This window comes from Alexandromys fortis, unplaced genomic scaffold, assembly GCF_014885135.2.
Source record: "Alexandromys fortis isolate MF-2015 unplaced genomic scaffold, M_Fortis_MF-2015_v1.1 scaffold_192, whole genome shotgun sequence".
NCBI classification, from domain to species: Eukaryota; Metazoa; Chordata; class Mammalia; order Rodentia; family Cricetidae; genus Alexandromys; species Alexandromys fortis.
The window spans coordinates 2,404,958-2,424,175 of NW_026068071.1; the positions used below are offsets into that span (position 1 = coordinate 2,404,958).

At 39.8% G+C, this 19,218-nt stretch overlaps 1 protein-coding gene across 7 annotated transcripts in view; it reads left to right on the forward strand.

Annotated features, from left to right (window-relative positions):
* Positions 1-19,218, forward strand: part of Mid1 (midline 1) — a 341,636-nt gene that overhangs the window by 173,201 nt on the left and 149,217 nt on the right. The window contains exon 1 of one of the 7 annotated variants that reach the window (XM_050121017.1): positions 7,114-7,360. The exons of the other annotated variants lie outside the window; for them this stretch is intronic. The gene's annotated coding sequence lies outside the window, so the exon portion shown is untranslated. Of the gene's footprint in view, positions 1-7,113; positions 7,361-19,218 lie in introns of those variants that run through there. 7 annotated transcript variants of the gene reach the window in all.

Sequence of the window (19,218 nt, forward strand, 5' to 3'; positions counted from 1 at the left end):
AGCTCCAAAGCTGTGTTCTTAACTGTGAAAATGAATCACAAAGCTGTATTCTATTGGGAAAGCCATTTAGAAATTCTGTATAGTGAAAGAAAACCTTATTCACAGTTCCCAAAAAAATAGCCCCTAAAATTCACATCCTGTCTTGACTAACACAAGAAGGACATCTTTCCCAGAAATACTTTTCTTTCAATAGGCACTTGAATTATTTCTTTCTCACCTAAAAAGGACTGCATGAGCACAGCCTAAATGTGGTGAGCCATTTAAAATAAATGAAAATTACGAAAATGCTTCCATTTGTTTTCAAAGTAAAATGGCAAACTCCTGGCTTATCTTGATGCAGTGTGAAAGACTTTTGCAGGCAGATTGAGGTTGGGGATTCTATAACCATGTCAGAATCTAAGTGCCAAATCATATCACCCTAACACAAGACACAGGAGACGAGGGGCTGGGGACCAGTTATGGGTGCTCTGCAATTTAGTTCCTGATTGTGAAAAGGAACGCATCTTCACTAGGGTGGCAGTCCCAGTGCTAGAAAGACCACAGGCTCTAGAGACCAATTTCCCAAGGAGCAGCTGTGCACCTGTTGCAGCTTTGGTGGTGGTGGTGGGAGGGGTGGGGGCTAGTGCATAACTGGTCCATAATAGATATCTCCCTTTCACTCGTTGCTTTCATTTGAATTAAGAATAAATATATCCTGAGGTTTTTTATTTTACTAAGTAATATTTCTCTCTGTTGTTGTTCTCCACATTTCAATTTCACCAAGCCCATTATGATGTACTAAATCAGGTGATTTTGAAGCCCCTCAACTGGGCTTATTAATTCCAGCAAATTAAAGGTGAGTTCATTTATGTGACAACTGGTTGGTTTCTAAAGGTGAACTTAACAAAATTATCCTCCTTCCATAAATATAGTTTAGAAGAAATATCAGAAGCAATTTTGGTTCACCTTAGATAATGGCTCAAATATGAATAGAGTTATTTTTAACTATATTCAAGTTACTTGGATTATTCACATTAAAATAATTTCCAGACAGATGGTGGTGGCACACACACTTTAATCCCAGCACTCGTGAGGCAGAGGCAGATGGATCTCTGTGAGTTCAAGGCAACTTTTTTAACCAACTTTTAAATAATTTTTCTACTTAAAATTATGTTATGAAAGCAGAGTAAAACTGTCGATGGCTAAGAAATGGCAGAAATACTCCTACGTTGAGAAGGAGGTTAAATTGGTAGTGGACAGAAATGCTGTGAGAATATGTGGAAACAGCTTAGGTAGGAGGCTTCAATGGAGTAGCACCTATAGCAACAGAGCTCAGAAGCCTGGGACAGTAGGATGCTGTGAGCCCAGATGTCTGAGGGCAGGCTACACAATCCAGCAACTCTCCATCTCAAGACACAGACCAAACCAAACCAAATAAAATCCCTTTCTAAATCTAAGTATAAATGGTTTACCAAATTTCTAAAATGAAGAGAATAAAGAAAGAATCAGCCACATTTGATCAATTAGCACAGAAGCTGTCAAGATCTTCCAACCTCTTAAATAGACAGACTTATTAAGTAATAACCCATAATTAAACTTAAAGCCTGGAATTGTGGCATGCATCTTTAATCTCAAGATTCAGGAGCCACACACACACTAAACAAATGTTAAAACATCTGAATGAAAATAAGATGTTTTCCAAATGATGAACATCAACTTATTTTATTTCAAATCCAACAATGCTTTAAATTGTCTCTCTATACTTGGATTTGTTTCCTTTCTGGATTCAGAATACTTCCCTTTTTTTTAAACATAGCTGTCCAATGGAAAGTGGCTGATTTTCAACCATTTTTTACTTATGTAAACATTCATTCGGTTGACTTACACCTAATAGGTCACAGAGAGTGAGTAACACAGGTAGTTATCTTCCAACGATGTGTAGTGGTGACTACCTGTGTTCTCGTATGGTCTGTCCACTCTGGAGTCTATATGAGATATGCTTCAGAGATACAGATATAACCAAACCCACAAAAAGAACATGGATTATCACCAGGCCTGCCCTTTTGAGGAAGATCTTTGAAGATTTAAAATGTCTATTCAACTCATACTTGCAAGCACTGTTAACCACAAACTTGGGACTAGAACACCATTTTCTTAGGTACCTCCACTTTCCTAGTCACTTCCTTTCTTCCAATAGGCAAATGAAATTCTTACTCAGGGGAACACTCCATAGGGCTTTTGATTCCATTTAAAAAAATCTGAAGGTTATATTTATTTCTGGATGAAGAGGATGGCTTTATTTCTACTGTTCACTTTCCTCTAGAGGTTTTTAGAACTATTTGTAAAGACACTGTACTTCATGACACTGTTCAGGCTACTATCCAAATACCTTATTGGTCATTTATAAACAGCGCAAGTTTGTGGTACACAGTGGCAAAGGCTGGGAACTATGAGACTTAGGCGCTAAGAGGCTCAATGTCTAGTGAAAGTTGACACTCTGTCTCATACAGGGTCCCTGTTGCTTCGTCTTTACTTGGCAGAAAATCTGGACAGATTTTCTCAGGCTTCCTATAAGCATACAAATTCCAGCCTTGAGGATAGAACTGTCCTGACCTGATTACCTCCTGAAAACCTGACTATTGTACCATTTTGGATGTTAGAATTTCAACATATGGATTTGAGGACGACACAGATGTTCAAACTAGAGCAGTCACCAAATTGAGTTGCTGGAATGCTGGTCACAGTACTTAGCTCTTACTTGGTACTCATAAGGGGTGTTTGTTAATGACAGAACTGTTAACATTTTTTCCTATACATTATGAGACAATTATGGAATAAACCCAAACAATAACTGATGTTCTTACTTGAGGAATCACCCTTATATAGACCTACCAGATATTATCATATATATTCTTCCAAGAAATCCTTGCTCTATAACTGAGATGATATACAGGTATATAGATGTAAAGAAAAGAAACACATTGTCTCAGGAATACAACAATACAGTTGGAGCTAAATATGAAACTCATTTCTCCTTTTTCAGTCTTAACTGTTACTCACATGTGGGAGTATTAAGATTGAATGTGTCAGGGCTGGAAATGTGGCTTAGCAGCTAAAAGCACTTGCAACCTAGGTTTGGTTTATAGCACCTACATGGGGGCTTGCAACCTTCCAGCTCCTAGGGTCTGATGCCATCTTCTGGCCTCTGTGGGCCACCATATATACATACATAGAAACAGGCAAAACATGCATACACATAGTACAAAAATGAACCTATAAGAAATGTAAAAGATAAGAGTGGGCTGGGCCTGTAGTCAGAAGTGTAGAGTGTAGAATGGATGATAAATTATGATATTTTTGTTTGTTTCTCAAGAGATTCTTTTCTATTCCTTAATGTGGCAGTGACAGGTCTCCATGGTTTTAGGAAAATTATATATATATATATATATATATATATATATATATGTGTGTGTGTGTGTGTGTGTGTGTGTGTGTGTGTGTGTGTGTGTGTAAGATTATATATAAAGTCTTACTTTCATGCACTGAATATCCATTCATGGAAGCGGTGATGAAAGTAGTTGAGGTTATAAAGATGAATTAGAGATCATTCCTGTCTTTAAACTATTTCTATTATAGTGAGAGATTATATGATTACAGCATAGCAAGAAAATGAAAGGGCAGAGATGGCCCATGTTTTGCTCAACTAGTATGTGCTACCTTCTGACTGGGGGCAGTTCTCTTCAACTCCAAGTTCATTTCCTTCCTTACTGTGGGAAAGGAGTATGGGGTCTTTATATCATAGGGATTTCAGGAGAGTACTATAAACCTTGACATTTATTTATTTACTTATTATTTACCTTTGAGAGCTGATTTTTAAACATCTACCTGCACGCCACTGGATGTGTCTAAACTGATGTAGGAACATAGAAGGAGGCAAGAGAACAGTTTTTGTTGGGGCTTTAGGAAAAACAAGAAAAGAATATTGACATTTGTGGTCATAGTGTGATGGGATAGTAGATCAAAAGAGGAGAAAACTGAAAGAACTTTCGAAAGGACACAGCCCTTGAGAGGGGAAATTCAAGTTTGTACTTACCTTCAAAGTGATGCCACCACATCAGCTGATAAAGCTCCTCTGGGATTGGTAGCTGTGTGCTATGGCAGGAGTCTAACTCCAGTGGTGTGTAGTAACAGCAACAGCCCTGGGTGTCTTCTCACATCCTGGGCTCTGGTATACCTAGGACTGTGGTAGATGCAGGCTTCCTTAAAGTGAATCAGAGCCCATTGGGAGTGGGAAACATGTGAATCCCTGTAGCGATATTTCATTTGTGTTTTAATAAATAAAGCTTGCCTCAAGATCAGAGAGTAAAACAGCCCCACTGGTCAGCCTTACAGACCAGACAGTGGTGACACACACCTTTTACCCCAGTAGCTACACTAGATTGCCATAGAAACCAGGAAGTAGTGGTGTATGCTTTTAATACCAGCCCTTGAGAGGATATAAGACTGGAGGAGACAGCTCTCAGACACAGTCTCATTCTGAGGATTCCTGAAGGCAGGATTGTCATTTCAGACTGAGGTGGAGGTAAGACCCAGTGGCTGGCTTTTGCTTTTCTGACCTTTAAGTTGAACTCCAATATCTGTCTCTTGGTTTTTATTAATCACGCTACAAATCCCCAACATCCTTGGCACACCTACCCAATCAGATTCTCTTGGACCAGGGGTCTGAAGATTCACATTTTTTTTTTCCATTCATAAATTTACACTTCCTCCCCTCCTCTAATTCCCCTCCGGCTCCCCCACTCCACCTCCCCCCTCGCCCTCCCTGCTTGAGAGAGTGCAGGGAACCCTGCCCTGTGGGAAGTCCAAGGCCCTCTCCTCTACAGCCAAATAGACTAGAGTACCAAAAAGCCAGTACGTGCAGTAAAAACAAGTCCCAGTGCCTTTATCACTGGCTTCTCAGTCAGCCCCCATTGTCAGCCACAATCAGAGAGTCTGGTTTGATCACTTGCTCGTTCAGTCCAGGTAGAGCTGGATTTGGTGAGCTCCCGTTAGAACAGGCACACTGTCTCAGTGGGTGAACCAACCCCTCGCAGTCCCGACTTCCTTGCTAGTCTTCTCCCTCCTTCTGCCCTTCAACTGGACCTTGGGAGCTCAGGCTGTTGCTCTGATGAGGGTCTCTGTCAGATGAAGATTCTATGGTGATATTCGAGCTAATCAGCAGTGTGATAGTGGGGCAAGGACAGTTCAGGCCCCCTCTCCTCTGCTGCCCAAGGACCTAGCTGGGGACATCCCCGTGGACACCTGGGATACCCTCTAGAACCAAGTCTCTTGCCAACCCTAAAATGGCTCCCTTAATGTAGATATCTTCTTTCCTGCTCCTATATCCGCCCTTCCTCCAGCTCCACCCTCCCATTCCCCCAAGCTCTCCCTAGTCTTTCCATTCTCCCTTCCCTATCCCCCTCTCCCCTTTTAACAATCTCCCAGAGAGTGTCCTATGCTTAAATTGAGAATTGATTTTTTTACCAAAACTGGTTTTGCACCCTAGGGGACATTTGGTAATGTCTTCAGATATCACTGGTCAGATATTGGCTTCTAGTGGGCAGAGGCCAGGATGTTACTAAATATTTGACAATGCACTGACCATGGTGGGGAAATTATTTGTCTGCAAATGCTGATGCTTTCAAAGTTTAGAAACTTGATCTATCAGGTGTGTCAACCCAAACCATGACCCTAAGTTTGCATGTGGCCAAGGATAACTATGAATGTGTTATAACACAAAATTATAAACTTATTTAAAACATTATGAGGTTTTTAAATTTGTTTTTGGTAACTGGGTGTTGTGGTATCACCATTTCAAAAGAGTAAACAAGTTTGGGCCTAGGCCATAGTGAATGGCTATGAAAAAGGAATAAGTGGATGGAGGGCAGCTGGTGTGATTAGGGGGACTCTTAAAATTTCTCAGTGGGGAGCTGAGACAGAGCTATGGACTCCCAGGTGTCATGCCCTGCTGCCAAAATCTCAGAGAACCCAGCCAAGATCACACATATTGCGCCACACCCAACAGTCCTGAAGCCACTGAATCATCATTTGCTCAGTTTTTCTTCTTTAATACTGCAAAACTGAAAATTTTCATTGGATTACTCTCACATTGTAATCACTTGTTTGGAAAATATATATGATCGGCTCTACAAGACTAGTCTTTCTCAGTTTACATTTGTCTTTAGATCCAAGAGCCAGGTTTGCATAGAAATCATATTCACAGGGGCTTGCAAAAAGCTACATTCTTTATAGGGAGTTCAGAAAGAAAACTTCAGAGATTTTTCCTTAACTTGGGCTTGACCTTTCCAAGAAGCCAGCTAGTTCTGCCTTTTTTGTCAGTGTTTGTGAACTTAACAGGTCGGCATTGTTAAAGTTAACTACCGTTGAGTGGTAGACACACTCATTTTAAAAGTACTTTTCTTAACTAAATATCTGTGTTTATTGTTCTGAAGGGCACATCTTTATCTGATAGTGTGTTTTCAGCCACCAGTGGTGGCTTCCTCACTTGCTGTCCTTCAAAATGTTTGCATGCACAGTCACATAAGATTTGCTTTTCATGGGTTGGGTTTAGCGTTTCCATGGAGATGAGGTGAGTAACACCTTGTTTCTTGATTGCTTATTTCAGTGAAAGTGATCCTCACAACAGTGTGGCTTACCCGTTACTGCTTTTGCAAAATTGGGTATCTGGAGCAAGATACATTTTAAAAAATGTCCCTGGGGCCTGAGGGTTGAGGTTTTCTCTCTGAAATAATTCTGCACCTTTCAAATGCTTTACTACTTTTAAGAGACTCTTAAAGTGCGAGGATTTAGGGCCCGGAGCTATTTAAGCTTTGAGCAGATGTAGTTTTGTTGTACAAGAATAGAACTCATCCTTTACTTTGGGAGCTCTGACACTCCATCCAGCTGCTTCCAGTCATTTGACTCCTGAAAGCTGCCCTAATCCTGGTAGAGGCAGCTTCTTCTGCTCCCAGGTCCACCCCCTACTCCTGATTGGCGAGACACTCCACGACCGGAGCCCGCCGCCTACGACGTCCCTGTGAACTGATTTGAAATAAGAGCCAGGCGGTCCTTACTAGCCTGCGCCCGACTTTTCATAGGCTGGAAAAGGAAAGGTTGAGAAACTTGACATTGTCTTGGGTAGAGTGCGTGTAGAAGCAGATCAAAGAATAAAAAGGGAGGGGGACGAAAAACGTGCTCTTTGCTGCCTGTGGGTTCCACCGAGTTGCTTTTGTCTTGTGGGCTTTTCTGCCGGCTTTGGTGTCTGCGCTTGGAAGCCTGCGAGTGCGCTTCCACGCAGCTCGCTCCCTGCCGGATGGGTCATGGAATTCCAAACATGAGGCAGGTAAGCTTGAGGGTTGTGGTTGTAGCTGCGCTGGCGCCAGCCACGGGGGGAGGTATTTAGCTTGGGACCCCTGCGACCTGTTACTCCCGATTGCATGTGGAGTGATCAAATGCATGATTTCCAGCAGATCCATTAGGTGGAAAAGAGGAGCTACGTTTTCTTCTTAAGGCTACCTTTGCAAGCACATCACCTGCCGTCTCCCCACTGCCTCGTCCTTACTACCCGTGCCAGGTTTTGTCTCTAAGAGTGGTTGCTGATGTCAGGCGGTCTTTGTACAAGGTTCAAAGCGGTTTGGAGAATATGCAAATCAATTCCAGTTTGCTGGCCTCTGGAATGTATTGTGCTGGATTCATCTCAAGCTTTTCTCCTCTCCCTTATTATGCTTTAGGTTAGAATAAAGACAACTGCCTAGTCTGACAAAGAATTACACGGAGACCCTTATCTTATTTTGCTTTCACATTCTGAGCACATTAGCGTGTGTGTGTGTGTGTGTGTGTGTGTGTGTGTGTGTGTGTGAGAAGCTGAGAAGGCGAAACCAGTCCGGATGGAACCAGCAGCCCTTCAGCGGGGGGTGGGGTGGGGGCGGAGAGGTGCCGGGCCGTGTGTACAGACTTTTCAAAAGACGTTAGAACAGTTTGGGAGTTGTTTTGTCCTGGACGAGAGATCACAGTCTTGGAAGTAATGAACGGAGAGTTTGGGGGTTGCTTAAGCATTTCTCTGTAAAGAATTTTAAGTCAGCAGCTTCTTCCGTCGCTCTAGGGCATGGGGATAAAATTCCTTATCAACCTAGGTAGAGGTTTATGAGCTTTATAGCTTTGCCATTGAGAAAGAAAAGGAAAGATCGGATTAGAAAGCCTAGAAGAGGGTGTAATTTACAACTCTATTACGGTTGTAGTAAAAAAATCTTACGTAAATATTTCAATACAGAGATCTATCTTTGCTCATAGGAAAAGATAAGACTAGAAAAGTCTTTCATTGACTGGGAAAGGCAGAAGATACAAGGGAGGAATGCTACTTTTGCCTGAGCTGAGTAACTCCGTGTGGGAAAGTGAGCATCTGTTCTGCCACCGGAAAAACTCTCCCTTTTTTCTTCCAGTTGGGTTGGATATGCTCCACCCCAGAGTGCTCGCTTTAGGGGAAAGTGAGCCTTCCCATAAGTGGCTGGCCCAGGGGCTTTACAACTTTCTGTCTTTCTGCTCTAGTTTCCTGAGGTAAAGCAGAGTTCTCCACCAGAGTGGTCTGGAGCAAAGACCTGTTCAACTTTCTTGTTCCCTAACTTGCTCTTATGGGAGCAGAGCTGGCAAATTCCAGCCGGTGCAGAAAAGCACATGAAAGACGTGTGCTTTCAGCAAATTGCCTCTGCCTAACAGGCGACCTGTGCAGAGGCTAACTTCTAAATTTTGCAGTCTCATAGACCAACCTCATTCTTTAAATTTCTAGCACCCATATAGGATGTACAAAGGGACCAAGGGAGTTTACTGCAAAGGAGTAAGAGGGAGACTAGGCACACAATAATATTTTTGACAAAGGTCCTAAGCCGAAACAAAGAAGTTATTTGATGCTGTGTAGAGCCACCTGTCTTGTCCTCGGTGGTGTGTGAACTCAATTTTTAGAATCTTTGTGCCCACACAGTTCCTCTGGAATGGTGACACCCCCTCTGTCTGATGCCTAAGGCAGGCTGTCCAGAGCTCGGGGTGATTTTTTCCCCATGTGTAACTGTGGCATTTGTGTGAAGTTGGAAAACAGCCCAGTATTGAAGTTTTAAATGTACAAGTAGGTATATAGTAACTCCTTAGTTATTTAATGAATGGGCAGCTTTTCATCCCACATCTCTGGATATGCATATAGTATTTTTCTTTTGCCGGTTGGGTACTTGAAAAGAGGGTGGGACCGGAGGAACAGAAGCCAGAGGGGTAGAGGATTATTGTTTCTACAAGAAACCAGGCATGGAATGGTAGCGTTACTGCACGGGTGAATCCCAGCTTTGTTCTTGTTTTTCTTGGGTGGAGCCTTACTGCTTCTTTCAGGAAGAGGACTCACACCTACCAACCAATTTGTCATCTTAGCCCAGCAGCCCCTAGCTGTATTTGCAGGGTTAACTATCAAACCAATTCATGTGTCATCAGCTCAGCAATGAAACGCAACCTTTTTGCTGGTAAGTGATCTGTCCCTAGGGCTGCACAAATGCCGAACAGTAGTGTGGCAGCCCAGAAGAGATCCCTAGCACTAACTAGTCAGAAATTCTGGATAGCCAGAAATTGCCAACAGAATTTGAAGGCTGCCTGTTTGACTGTAAGGCTGTAAGGAGGGTTTGGGCTTTTGCCAGGTTGTCAGCAGAAGAACCGTGTAGGATAGAATTCTTTTAGGGTAAGGCCATATTAAAGGAGTCCAAAAAAAAAAAAAAAAAAAAACCATAAACCTGACTTGTGTTTGTCAGGAAGTAATTTTAAACTGTGTGCCAACCTCTCTTTGCACTTTGATCATAAATGGAAAACTTTTCGAAACCCTCTTTGAGAAGGAATTTGCTAGGTTCGTTCCCAGGCAAAAGGAAAGACACGGCCACCTGTTATAGAAACCCAGCCAAAAACAACAGGTTTGCTTATGGCATTCCCACAACTGCAAATATCCTCTCCAAATAGCAAGTCACATTCATTGTCCCACCACAGACTAAGAACAAACATTTCATTCTCAAGTTGGAAAAAAAAATATAGATTCTCCAGACAAAATTCCCTACGAGACATATTTTGTGTTTTTAGCATCCTAATAACTTTAGAAAAATACTGTAAGAAACTGAAATGACTTTACTTTTTAGTCTCTAGATCTCCCAGCTGCTAAATTTTTGTAAAGTTAGGATGCCAGTGATCCAAGGAAGCTGTGACTCAGTTTGGTCGGCCGATTTTGCATTCTTTAGATTGGAATTAAAATGCCCAAGGATATCTGGCTCAATAATGGGAGTCTTGGTGGTAATCTTCCTCAGCGGATTAGAAAGTCCTTTCCAAACACGATCTGTTTATTCTCAACCATATCCCCAGGAGAGAATGAAGGGCAACTTGATCCCCATTGAACAAATGGTGAAATGAAGGCAAAAAACGGTTAAGTAGAAAGAGGGACAGCAAGTTAGAGGCAAATCTGGAATTCACCCATCCAGAAAAACTACCTGTGGAGGCTGAGGCTCCTAAAAGGCATTCTAGGGATGAAAACAGAACCTCTCCTTCAATTTCCTTTCTCTTCTTGTTCTGTTACCAACACACTGTCCCAAGTATGCAGTATTGTTTCCTCCCTTTGAAAGTGAAGCCTTGAAAAGTATAGAAGACATTTCTGTTCTCGTTTGTCGCAACATGGAGGTCAGCCAGTTTTTATGACATCTAATAGGAAGATGCTATAAGTGGAATTTTAAATATGTGTCTGAGGAATGTTCCGTTTTAACAGATGTTTTAAGTTTTTGCATATGCTTTAGAGAGTTTGACATCTTCAACAGATGTTAAAATTTTAATTTTTTTCTACCACGTCTCTTTCAGGAAACATTATCATTGTAGTACTTGCTGTCAACTTAAAAAATATTTGTTGGTCATGTCAAAGTAATTTTTTGAGTTGGTTCAGTTTTGTTTTTCCTTCATGTTCACTCTGACTCATGTTCTGTGTTTGTCTGGCTGTGGACCGCATAGGCTTCAAACAAATCTGTTAATTGGTAGTTGCATGTTATCCACAGACATTCCTGTAAGTTTTAAGGATAACTGTGCATGTGGATGTCTCTTGGCTTTGATCCCTTGTGTGGTGACTAGACATCCACGGTAGCTATGGAAACCTAGGCCTTGCATTGCTGAGGGGGTTGGGAGTGGATATCTCATCGGAGAGTAATTTATTTGATTAAGGAAAGATGGGACTAAATCAGGACATTTTTAATCCACATGATTTGAGTATCCTAGTTCATCCGAATCAGTTGGCGTTCTCTTGATAAGAAAAAAAAATAATGACTGACCACATCAGAATATTTTGTAAATGCAATTTAAATTCTTCTTAATCAACTGCTTGCTTTGTTCCAAGAGCAACTTGTAAAATGAAAGAGATGTCTAACATATGTCAATATCGTCAGCGTCCCTGTTGTACTTTGTATGAGTATTATCATTTTCAGAACTCGAAAGACCAGAATCTGGCTGGGGGTATGTATTTCACGTATCTACCTGCAGGGGTCAGACTTGAAGTTTCCATGATTAACGCCCTGGCCTTGGACACCACTGCAGACCTCCTCAAGCAGAAACAGAAAGATTACTCTGCCAACAGAGTAATTAGTTCGCAATTCTTTAACCTTGTGACCAAATCTGCTGTGAAAACCAGTTCATTCAAGGAAGAGAACATCAAATACACTGCAGTTAAAACAAGGGTAATACAGCCAGGTCAAATTGGAACCTAATCTCAGTGTAGATATGGGGAAATCTATGAGGAAGATTTTTGACTCATTCTCAGCTCCATCTGACACCAAACTTATCTTACAGGATTTATTTTAGATTGTGTACGGAGTCTTGATAACTGGCATGCTGTGGCCATTTTTTTTAACCCAGAGGGCTCAACATTAGATGTTTATCTAAATTTTAAAAATTTGTTTTTCCCTTAGAAGAAGATATTCTTTGATACAACCTTAAGATCCTTAATGTCCTCCAGAAGGTGATGTTAGGGAGCTCAAAATTGTGGCACCCAGACACACAAATACCTAAAGGGAACTTTACTGAAGCCAAAAGAATCAAAACTAAAAGTTTTGAAAACATTTCTTCTTCATGCTTTAAAAGACAGGTCCTGAGTTAACAAGACAAAACTGAAAGTGGTCATAATTGTAACTTCTAAGTGACTGTTAAAGGTTCCATACTCAGCCAACTGTGGATGATAAATAAAATATCAAGTCTCTTCACTTCTTATCATACAGCACATACTGAGCACTCACAGAATTAATCTGAGTTCTGATTCACTGAGTGAATAAAGTTCATTCAGAAAAGCCACACAGTGACTCTTGTATTTCAGATGGCCGTTTGGTTCTAAACATGATTTGATATGGTCCTTGTCCTCAAAGAACTACTAATCTGGTGTACAGCTTTTATACCAAGAGTGTAATATAGATTGTTACATGAGAAAATGTCTGCTTACTTGTTCTTAACTACATATATATGTAAGGGTCAAAATCCATTTCAAAACTGATGGTAGCCTAAACTTTACTGAACTTAAGGGAACCATGAAATGATCTGTATTTGTCACATTTAATTAATTTTCACCTCCATGTTCACTTGTACAAACTTATGATTTCTTAGTTAAAGATAATTTATCAAAGAAAAATAGGTCTCAACTCTATAAATGTTTTATGTTCCATTTTTGTATTATGTATTAAGATATAATTAATTCAAAATTAATTTTTAGCTTATCAGTGTATTTTTACTTTTTATTGATTTTTTTAGTGAGCATGCAACATAATGTGTTTCATTGACATTTCATGTGTGTTGTATTTTTTGATCTTTAAATATAAAAATTGTACATATTAATGAGATCCTTATGATGTTTCAATACATCTATATATTGTATAATCAAGTTAAAGGTATCTGTCTCTTTAAAATGTCAATTCGTTATGGCAAAAGCATTTAATAATCTTTTCTTTTATACCTTTGAGATGCATTTATATAAGTACTATCCACACTCATCCAAACTTCTTTCTCCTGTCCAAGTGTTTCCTGAGAGTGTTTTTGTTTGAAGCTGCAACATTTTCAAGTGAGAAATTGACATTTCAAACACTATCTTGAAAAGCTTGTGGAGATGTCAGTAAGACATTTGCTTTGCAAGCATGAGCAAGTGGACTTGACTGCAAGACCCCACATAAAAATGCTGGGAGTAGCTGTGCACTCTACTCTCCCAACACTGAGCAGGAAGAAATAGGAGGGTCCCTACGGCTCACTGGCAAGCAAGCCTAGTTAAATTAGTGAACTCCAAGCAAATAAAAAATTGTCTGAAAGGAGGAAGATGACAGTAAAAATTCCCACATGTATGGAAAGTGGCTCAAAAGGTCCCTTCCCTTATCCGAGGAACTATTTGTGTATTGATGATTAGTGAGGCAGGGGGAGTTTTCTTTGGAGTGTGGCCATTGGTAGTTGCTCATGCTTCAGTGGATGGCCACACATCCAGGTGCACACGGGCAGCACTGAAAAAAAATTTTTTTAATAAAGGACATGAAGTTAGGAGGGAGATTGTTGGGTGGGGACTAGAGAAGTTGAAGGGAAAATAAGAGTGTGAATATGATCGGAATGCATTGTATATATGTGTATAGTTCTCTGGGATAAAGAAAAACATTATTTTAAAATGCAGCTGAATGAATGATATTCCTGAGGATGCCACCCGTACACACCCATGTGCTCGCCCCACGCGCGTGACTCCCTCCATACGCACACTACTCACTGTGTTGAAAATGATTCACTTTGATCCATTCGTGACAAAGTTCTGAGTTTTATGAACATGACTCTATATTATAAAAGATGGAAACACGGAAGAGTTAATATACTTGTTGATCTGTTTGAGTAATATTTGAAAGAGAAAAACTTCACACTTCTTTTTTCTCCTTTCTCTCACTTCTGCTATATCTGGTCCGCCCAAGGTACTTATCTCTCCCCATCTGACCTAATTGACACACAGTGAATCTGTAATTACCCATCTCTTATCTTTCCCTGTCCAAACAAAGCATTTTTTGTCTCTTTAGGACAGTGGTCTTTAGGGCGTGTTGGGAGAGAATCCATGCAGATAAGCTAAAGCCGTTTTAGCCTTTGAATCCTTAGAATGCATCTTTAATTGGCGTTGTTCGAACAGTGAGAAATTCCAAGCAGTGGAGCCCAGAGCTAAAAGACACAGGACTGCCCTGTCAGGAGACAATATTTAGGGACCAGGTCATATATTGTGAGATAAAATTTGCTGGAATGTCTGCTTTATACTTCAGAGCTCTTCCCTTGTTCTTTCTCAGCATCCTGCCTGAACTTCTCGACTCACTAGAGCCTTTATGCCTGAGAGCCAGAGAGCCACAGGGGAGTGAGTAGGAAGGGATGATGCTATGTGTGATTTCAGTTGCTTGTGAGAACTTTCTTTGTATGCTGAGAAGTATCTATTTGGATTAGAAGAAACAGGAAGAAATGACCGTGGCACTATCTTACACACATTCATATTTGAGATAGCCTAAATATTTTCGTTAATCCTAGCTCTGCCTATCTTGGGACTCAGTTATTTGAGAGCAAGAGTCACATCTCAAGTATCTTTGAATTCTCAGATCCAAACACAGGCACTGGAACACAGTCAGAATTATCATGTTTTATGGGAAGATGTGAGGTTTTTAATAGGAAAGAGAATGGAAAATTCTAAGGTGAATGTGGCTCTGGAAAAGAAAGGATATTTCACCTGTCAATGGTGTAGTGAAAATTAATTGATAGCTATCAAAACATCAAAATATGTGTAGCTGTTTAGCCATTCAGTTGTGTTCTGCTAAAGACTCAGCTGAGAATATGCCAAGCAGCTTACCTTATCCTCTGCTTGATGGGACAAAAAAATAACTCTGATGTGGAAATGACCTCCAACTGATCAAAGCCTAAATGCCAAGATAGAATCTGCTAAGCTTGTTCACAGTGAGGCTAGCTTGATGTTTTAAGTAATAGCCAAATGTGTAGTTGGTTTATTTGCCGGGTGAATGGTATGCCATGCTCATTCAGCAAGAGAGGGAGTATTTCCATAGTTCGTTCTTTCTCTTTTTCTCTTTCTTTCTTCCTTCTTTCCTTCCTTTCTTTCTTTCATTCGTTCTTTCCTTTTCATTTTCCTTTTATTTGAGACAGAGTTCCTTTACAGGTTCCTTGACTGTCCTAAAATGCTGACCTTGGCTGACCAGGCTGACCTTGAACTCACAGAGATCCACCTGCCTCTGGCTTCTGTGTGCTGAGATTAAAGATGTGCGCCCCGACCTTGACTCAAAAGGCGTATTTCTAAAGGCTAAAGTATTCCATCGCTTGCTGGTGGTGCCTGCATTCGATAGAGTGACATTCAAGACAACACATTTTTACTATTTCTCAGTGTGATATGTTATCTGAAAGTTCTTGTTAAAATTGTGGAATTGAAATTTCAGACCCATTTGATGATTTATAGAGACAACAGCACTGATACATTTTTTTTTTTTGGAGTACAGTTGGTAGACTGTTTCCTGTCACATGTCAAATTTTAGAGTGTTGCTACAGGTACTTTGCAGGTAATCTTTTTTTGAGCAGGAAGAAAAAAAAACTGTGGACAACTGAGATTTCCCGTGTATATTTTCTGTCTTAATATTAACTAGATGAATCACCACATAAAATGAGGGAGATGGAAATCACCACCAAACAATAATAGAAATTTGTATATTTATACAAGGTCCAGTAGATAGGAAATACATTAGGGATTCAGACAAACCGTGCTAACTTGGTTAGGTGTAGTGGTACATATTTATAGTTTTGGCAATCAGGGGGCTGAGATATGAAGATCAAGAACCTGAAGGCAATGTGGGCTTCATAGGGAGATTCTACAAAAAAGTTAAGAAAAAAATGAATTGCTAGTCAAAAGTTTGGTTCTTGTAGGTTGAAAAGTAATATGCTTTTTTTGTTTGTTTGTTTTTCAGACATTTCATTACATATCTGTGCCTTGCCTGAAGCTCACTATTCTTTTATGGAGCTCACTATTCTACTACCTCAGCCAGTAAATGTCAGGGTTATAGGTGTGTACCATCACACAGAGTTTATAGTTGAGAGGTTAGCATATGGCTCGTATCTGTAAGAGCAACCATTAGAATGCAGAGACAGTGAGTTCAAGATGAAAGTAGTTGATAGAGTTAACACATCTCACCACCACTGCCTCCAGCACCAGCACAGGTGATGCAGTTTAGCTCAAGAAACTCTTTAACCACACCTAGTAACAAATTTACATCTAGAATTGGAAAATTCTGCTCCCCCATTTTGGTGTTATCTGTGGCCACTCCACCTGCCTTTTTCATAAGGTATAGTTCGGTTGTTTTCAGATCCTATGCTGTCATTTCATGTACTAGTAGGTTTTGAGCCATTTAGAATGGGTTGTTGGTTTGTGAACAGTTACAATAGAATGCATTATCTTAAGACAAAAATGCCCAGCCTCTTTGGAAGAAGGGGATCAGTGGAAATAGGAGGGAAATAAGAGAGGAGAATGGAGGAATATGCTTAAAATTCATTACATAAATGAAAATGTCCTAATGAAATCCATTATTATGTAAAATTAACACATGATATTACACAACATTTAGAAAACACCCTTTTAGAGATTCAAGTAGTTAATATGGGCTTGCAGATCGCAGCTGTAATCTTGGCATTTAGAATTGGACAAGACGGTTGCCACAAGTTCAAAACAAGTCCGTGCTATATAGCCTGTCCCCAGACAATCTGGGTGACAGAGTGAGAATTTCTCAAATGATCAGAAAAACCCAAGTAGTCAGATGGTATTTTATTTGGTGTTTGTGTCACTTTGTGTATATCTTCTATGCTCTGATTTTAGATTAAATATAAAAATGCCAAATGGTAAAAATTGGAAGGACCATGTTTGTTTAGGTGAAAAGTTTATGATGTGAGATGACTTTTTTCATAAATTAATCAGTTGTTCTTTGGAGTAATAGTGCAAGAAACTGGAGCAGAACAAATAGAAGGGAGAGAAAAATGTGAGTTCTTTCAGGGCAAGTGTGATGGGAAAATTAATGTTTAAAAAGGAGGCTATTTGATGGGTGATTCAGTTGAAATTCTTTTCTATTGTTAGTGCTTAAAGTGAGTTTACAATGAAGTTAATGCTACTGTTTTTTCTGTCTGACTAGGAGAAAAAAGGGAAAACAGCCTCATAATAATTAATTGTGAGGGTCTTCATTTTTTGAGTAGATTATAACAAACTATCAAAAATGATAATAGATCATAAAATAATGAATATTTACTGCTAAACCCTTCCATCAGAAGGAGATGCTTTGTGAACTTTTCTCCCCTTCCTTACATGGAAGTTGTCAGAATTGAATAGTTCACATGTACCCTACATTGTTTTGGTTTAACTAACATAGAGCTATGAGACATGAATTGTTTGTGACAGCTCCGAACATTGATAACAGACGACAATAATGCCTGGAGACAAAGCCTACATGGTAAAAATCTGGAAGCAAAAGTGCTTATTATGCTAGGCCCACGTGCTTTGACCTAGTTTTGTTCTTCTGCTGGAAAATTATGTCAGTATTAGTTACGTCATCCACTCGGATGAGCAATTTCACATTTTTGTTTGTTTCAGGGTCATGTTATTAGCTTTGTATATTTAGTTCTGACCTTCTGAGATCCCAAGTAATCCTTATTGACTTGCATTTTCGTTTGAAAAGGAGACTTCTGGGAGACAAAGAGGGGGGATTTTGTGCGTTAAGGAAACAATCTAAAATGAATCATCAAAGGCATTCATTTCTGCTTGTTCAGTAGCCACTGTCCTCTTGAAGGATCCATGAGAACATCATTTTTTTGCTGGTTGCAAAGTGTTTTCCTTTTTTTTTTTTTTTGGTCCTGTGGAGACATAATAAATTATGGTGCCAAGGACTGCCATAGTTGAGCAGCAAAAAGCAAAACAAGGTAGAAAGGACATTTCCCAACCCAGCACTCTTCAATTTGCCGTTTTCATGCTTCTTTTTTGCTTGTTCATCCAGTAGAAACTGACTTGACATATTTTTCTTATTTAAAATCTTTACGGAATATACTTCAAAATGAATTGCTTCCCTGGTTGATTTCAAACACATTTTTCCCCTGCCATTTAATACTTTCTATCATTAGAGGAGTCATTTAATTCTTTCATACATTTGTGAATTCTAATCTTCAAAGAGTGAGAGCTCTTGTAGCGATCAACTTACATCAGATTTACAAGTATAATTTGTTACCAAAAGACCCTGAACAGTGTTTTTGATCCACATGTTTCTGAATTCCATATTAACAAATGCAATCAGGAAATCACACACAAAAATATGAAGTTGTGGTTCCTCTGCAAAATAAATAAATAAATAAATGATCTACCATTTACTCTCGTTTTCTAATTAAGGGTTTGAATGTTAAGAATCCCTTTGTTGTTGGCTCCTTTGCAAATTCTCTGCCTGGACTTGGAAAACTTAAGAGAGTGTTCCTTTCAAAGTACAACCATCTGAATTTTAGCCAGGTGAATTGCTGATTAGCTTGGAGTCCTTTGAAGAAACAGTATGTAAGCAATTGGGAGAGGCTTTAGTCCTAATTGTGTTATCCTGGGGAGTTTTGAACTTTTGTTTGAAGCAGTCAACTCTGAGTATTGCATTCTATTTCTGATCTTTATGCTAATTTCCTACAATCCCAAAGACAAACCTTTTTTCGAGGTCTTGAGCCTCTAATGAGTACATAAACATTGTCAATCCTAAGCTGCCAGAAAGTTACAAGCTATATATAGCACACTGTGTGTCTCCTATGGTGACTTCCATTTCTACAATACATTTTATAATGGTCAAAGGTAGGTGTGAGGATGTGGCCCTCATCTTACACAGTGACTTTTCTGTATGCTCTTCTGCATAACCCCACACACTGCATGATAAATCCAGGAGTTATCTTCATAGCAGGGCAAAGAGAGTGCTCTCTTTTTCTTTCAACAGCTGTGCAGAATTGTGCTTTCCTATCCTGCCATTTCATTGCAACATCCTATTACGACTGACTTGACTGTGGTCCCATGGGTAGCTTCCAGTCTTTTGGTATTAAAATAGTGTATCTGGAGAAGACTGATTTTTATCACTGTGGTACAGACAGGTTTATCTGGAAAATCGATCACAAGATATG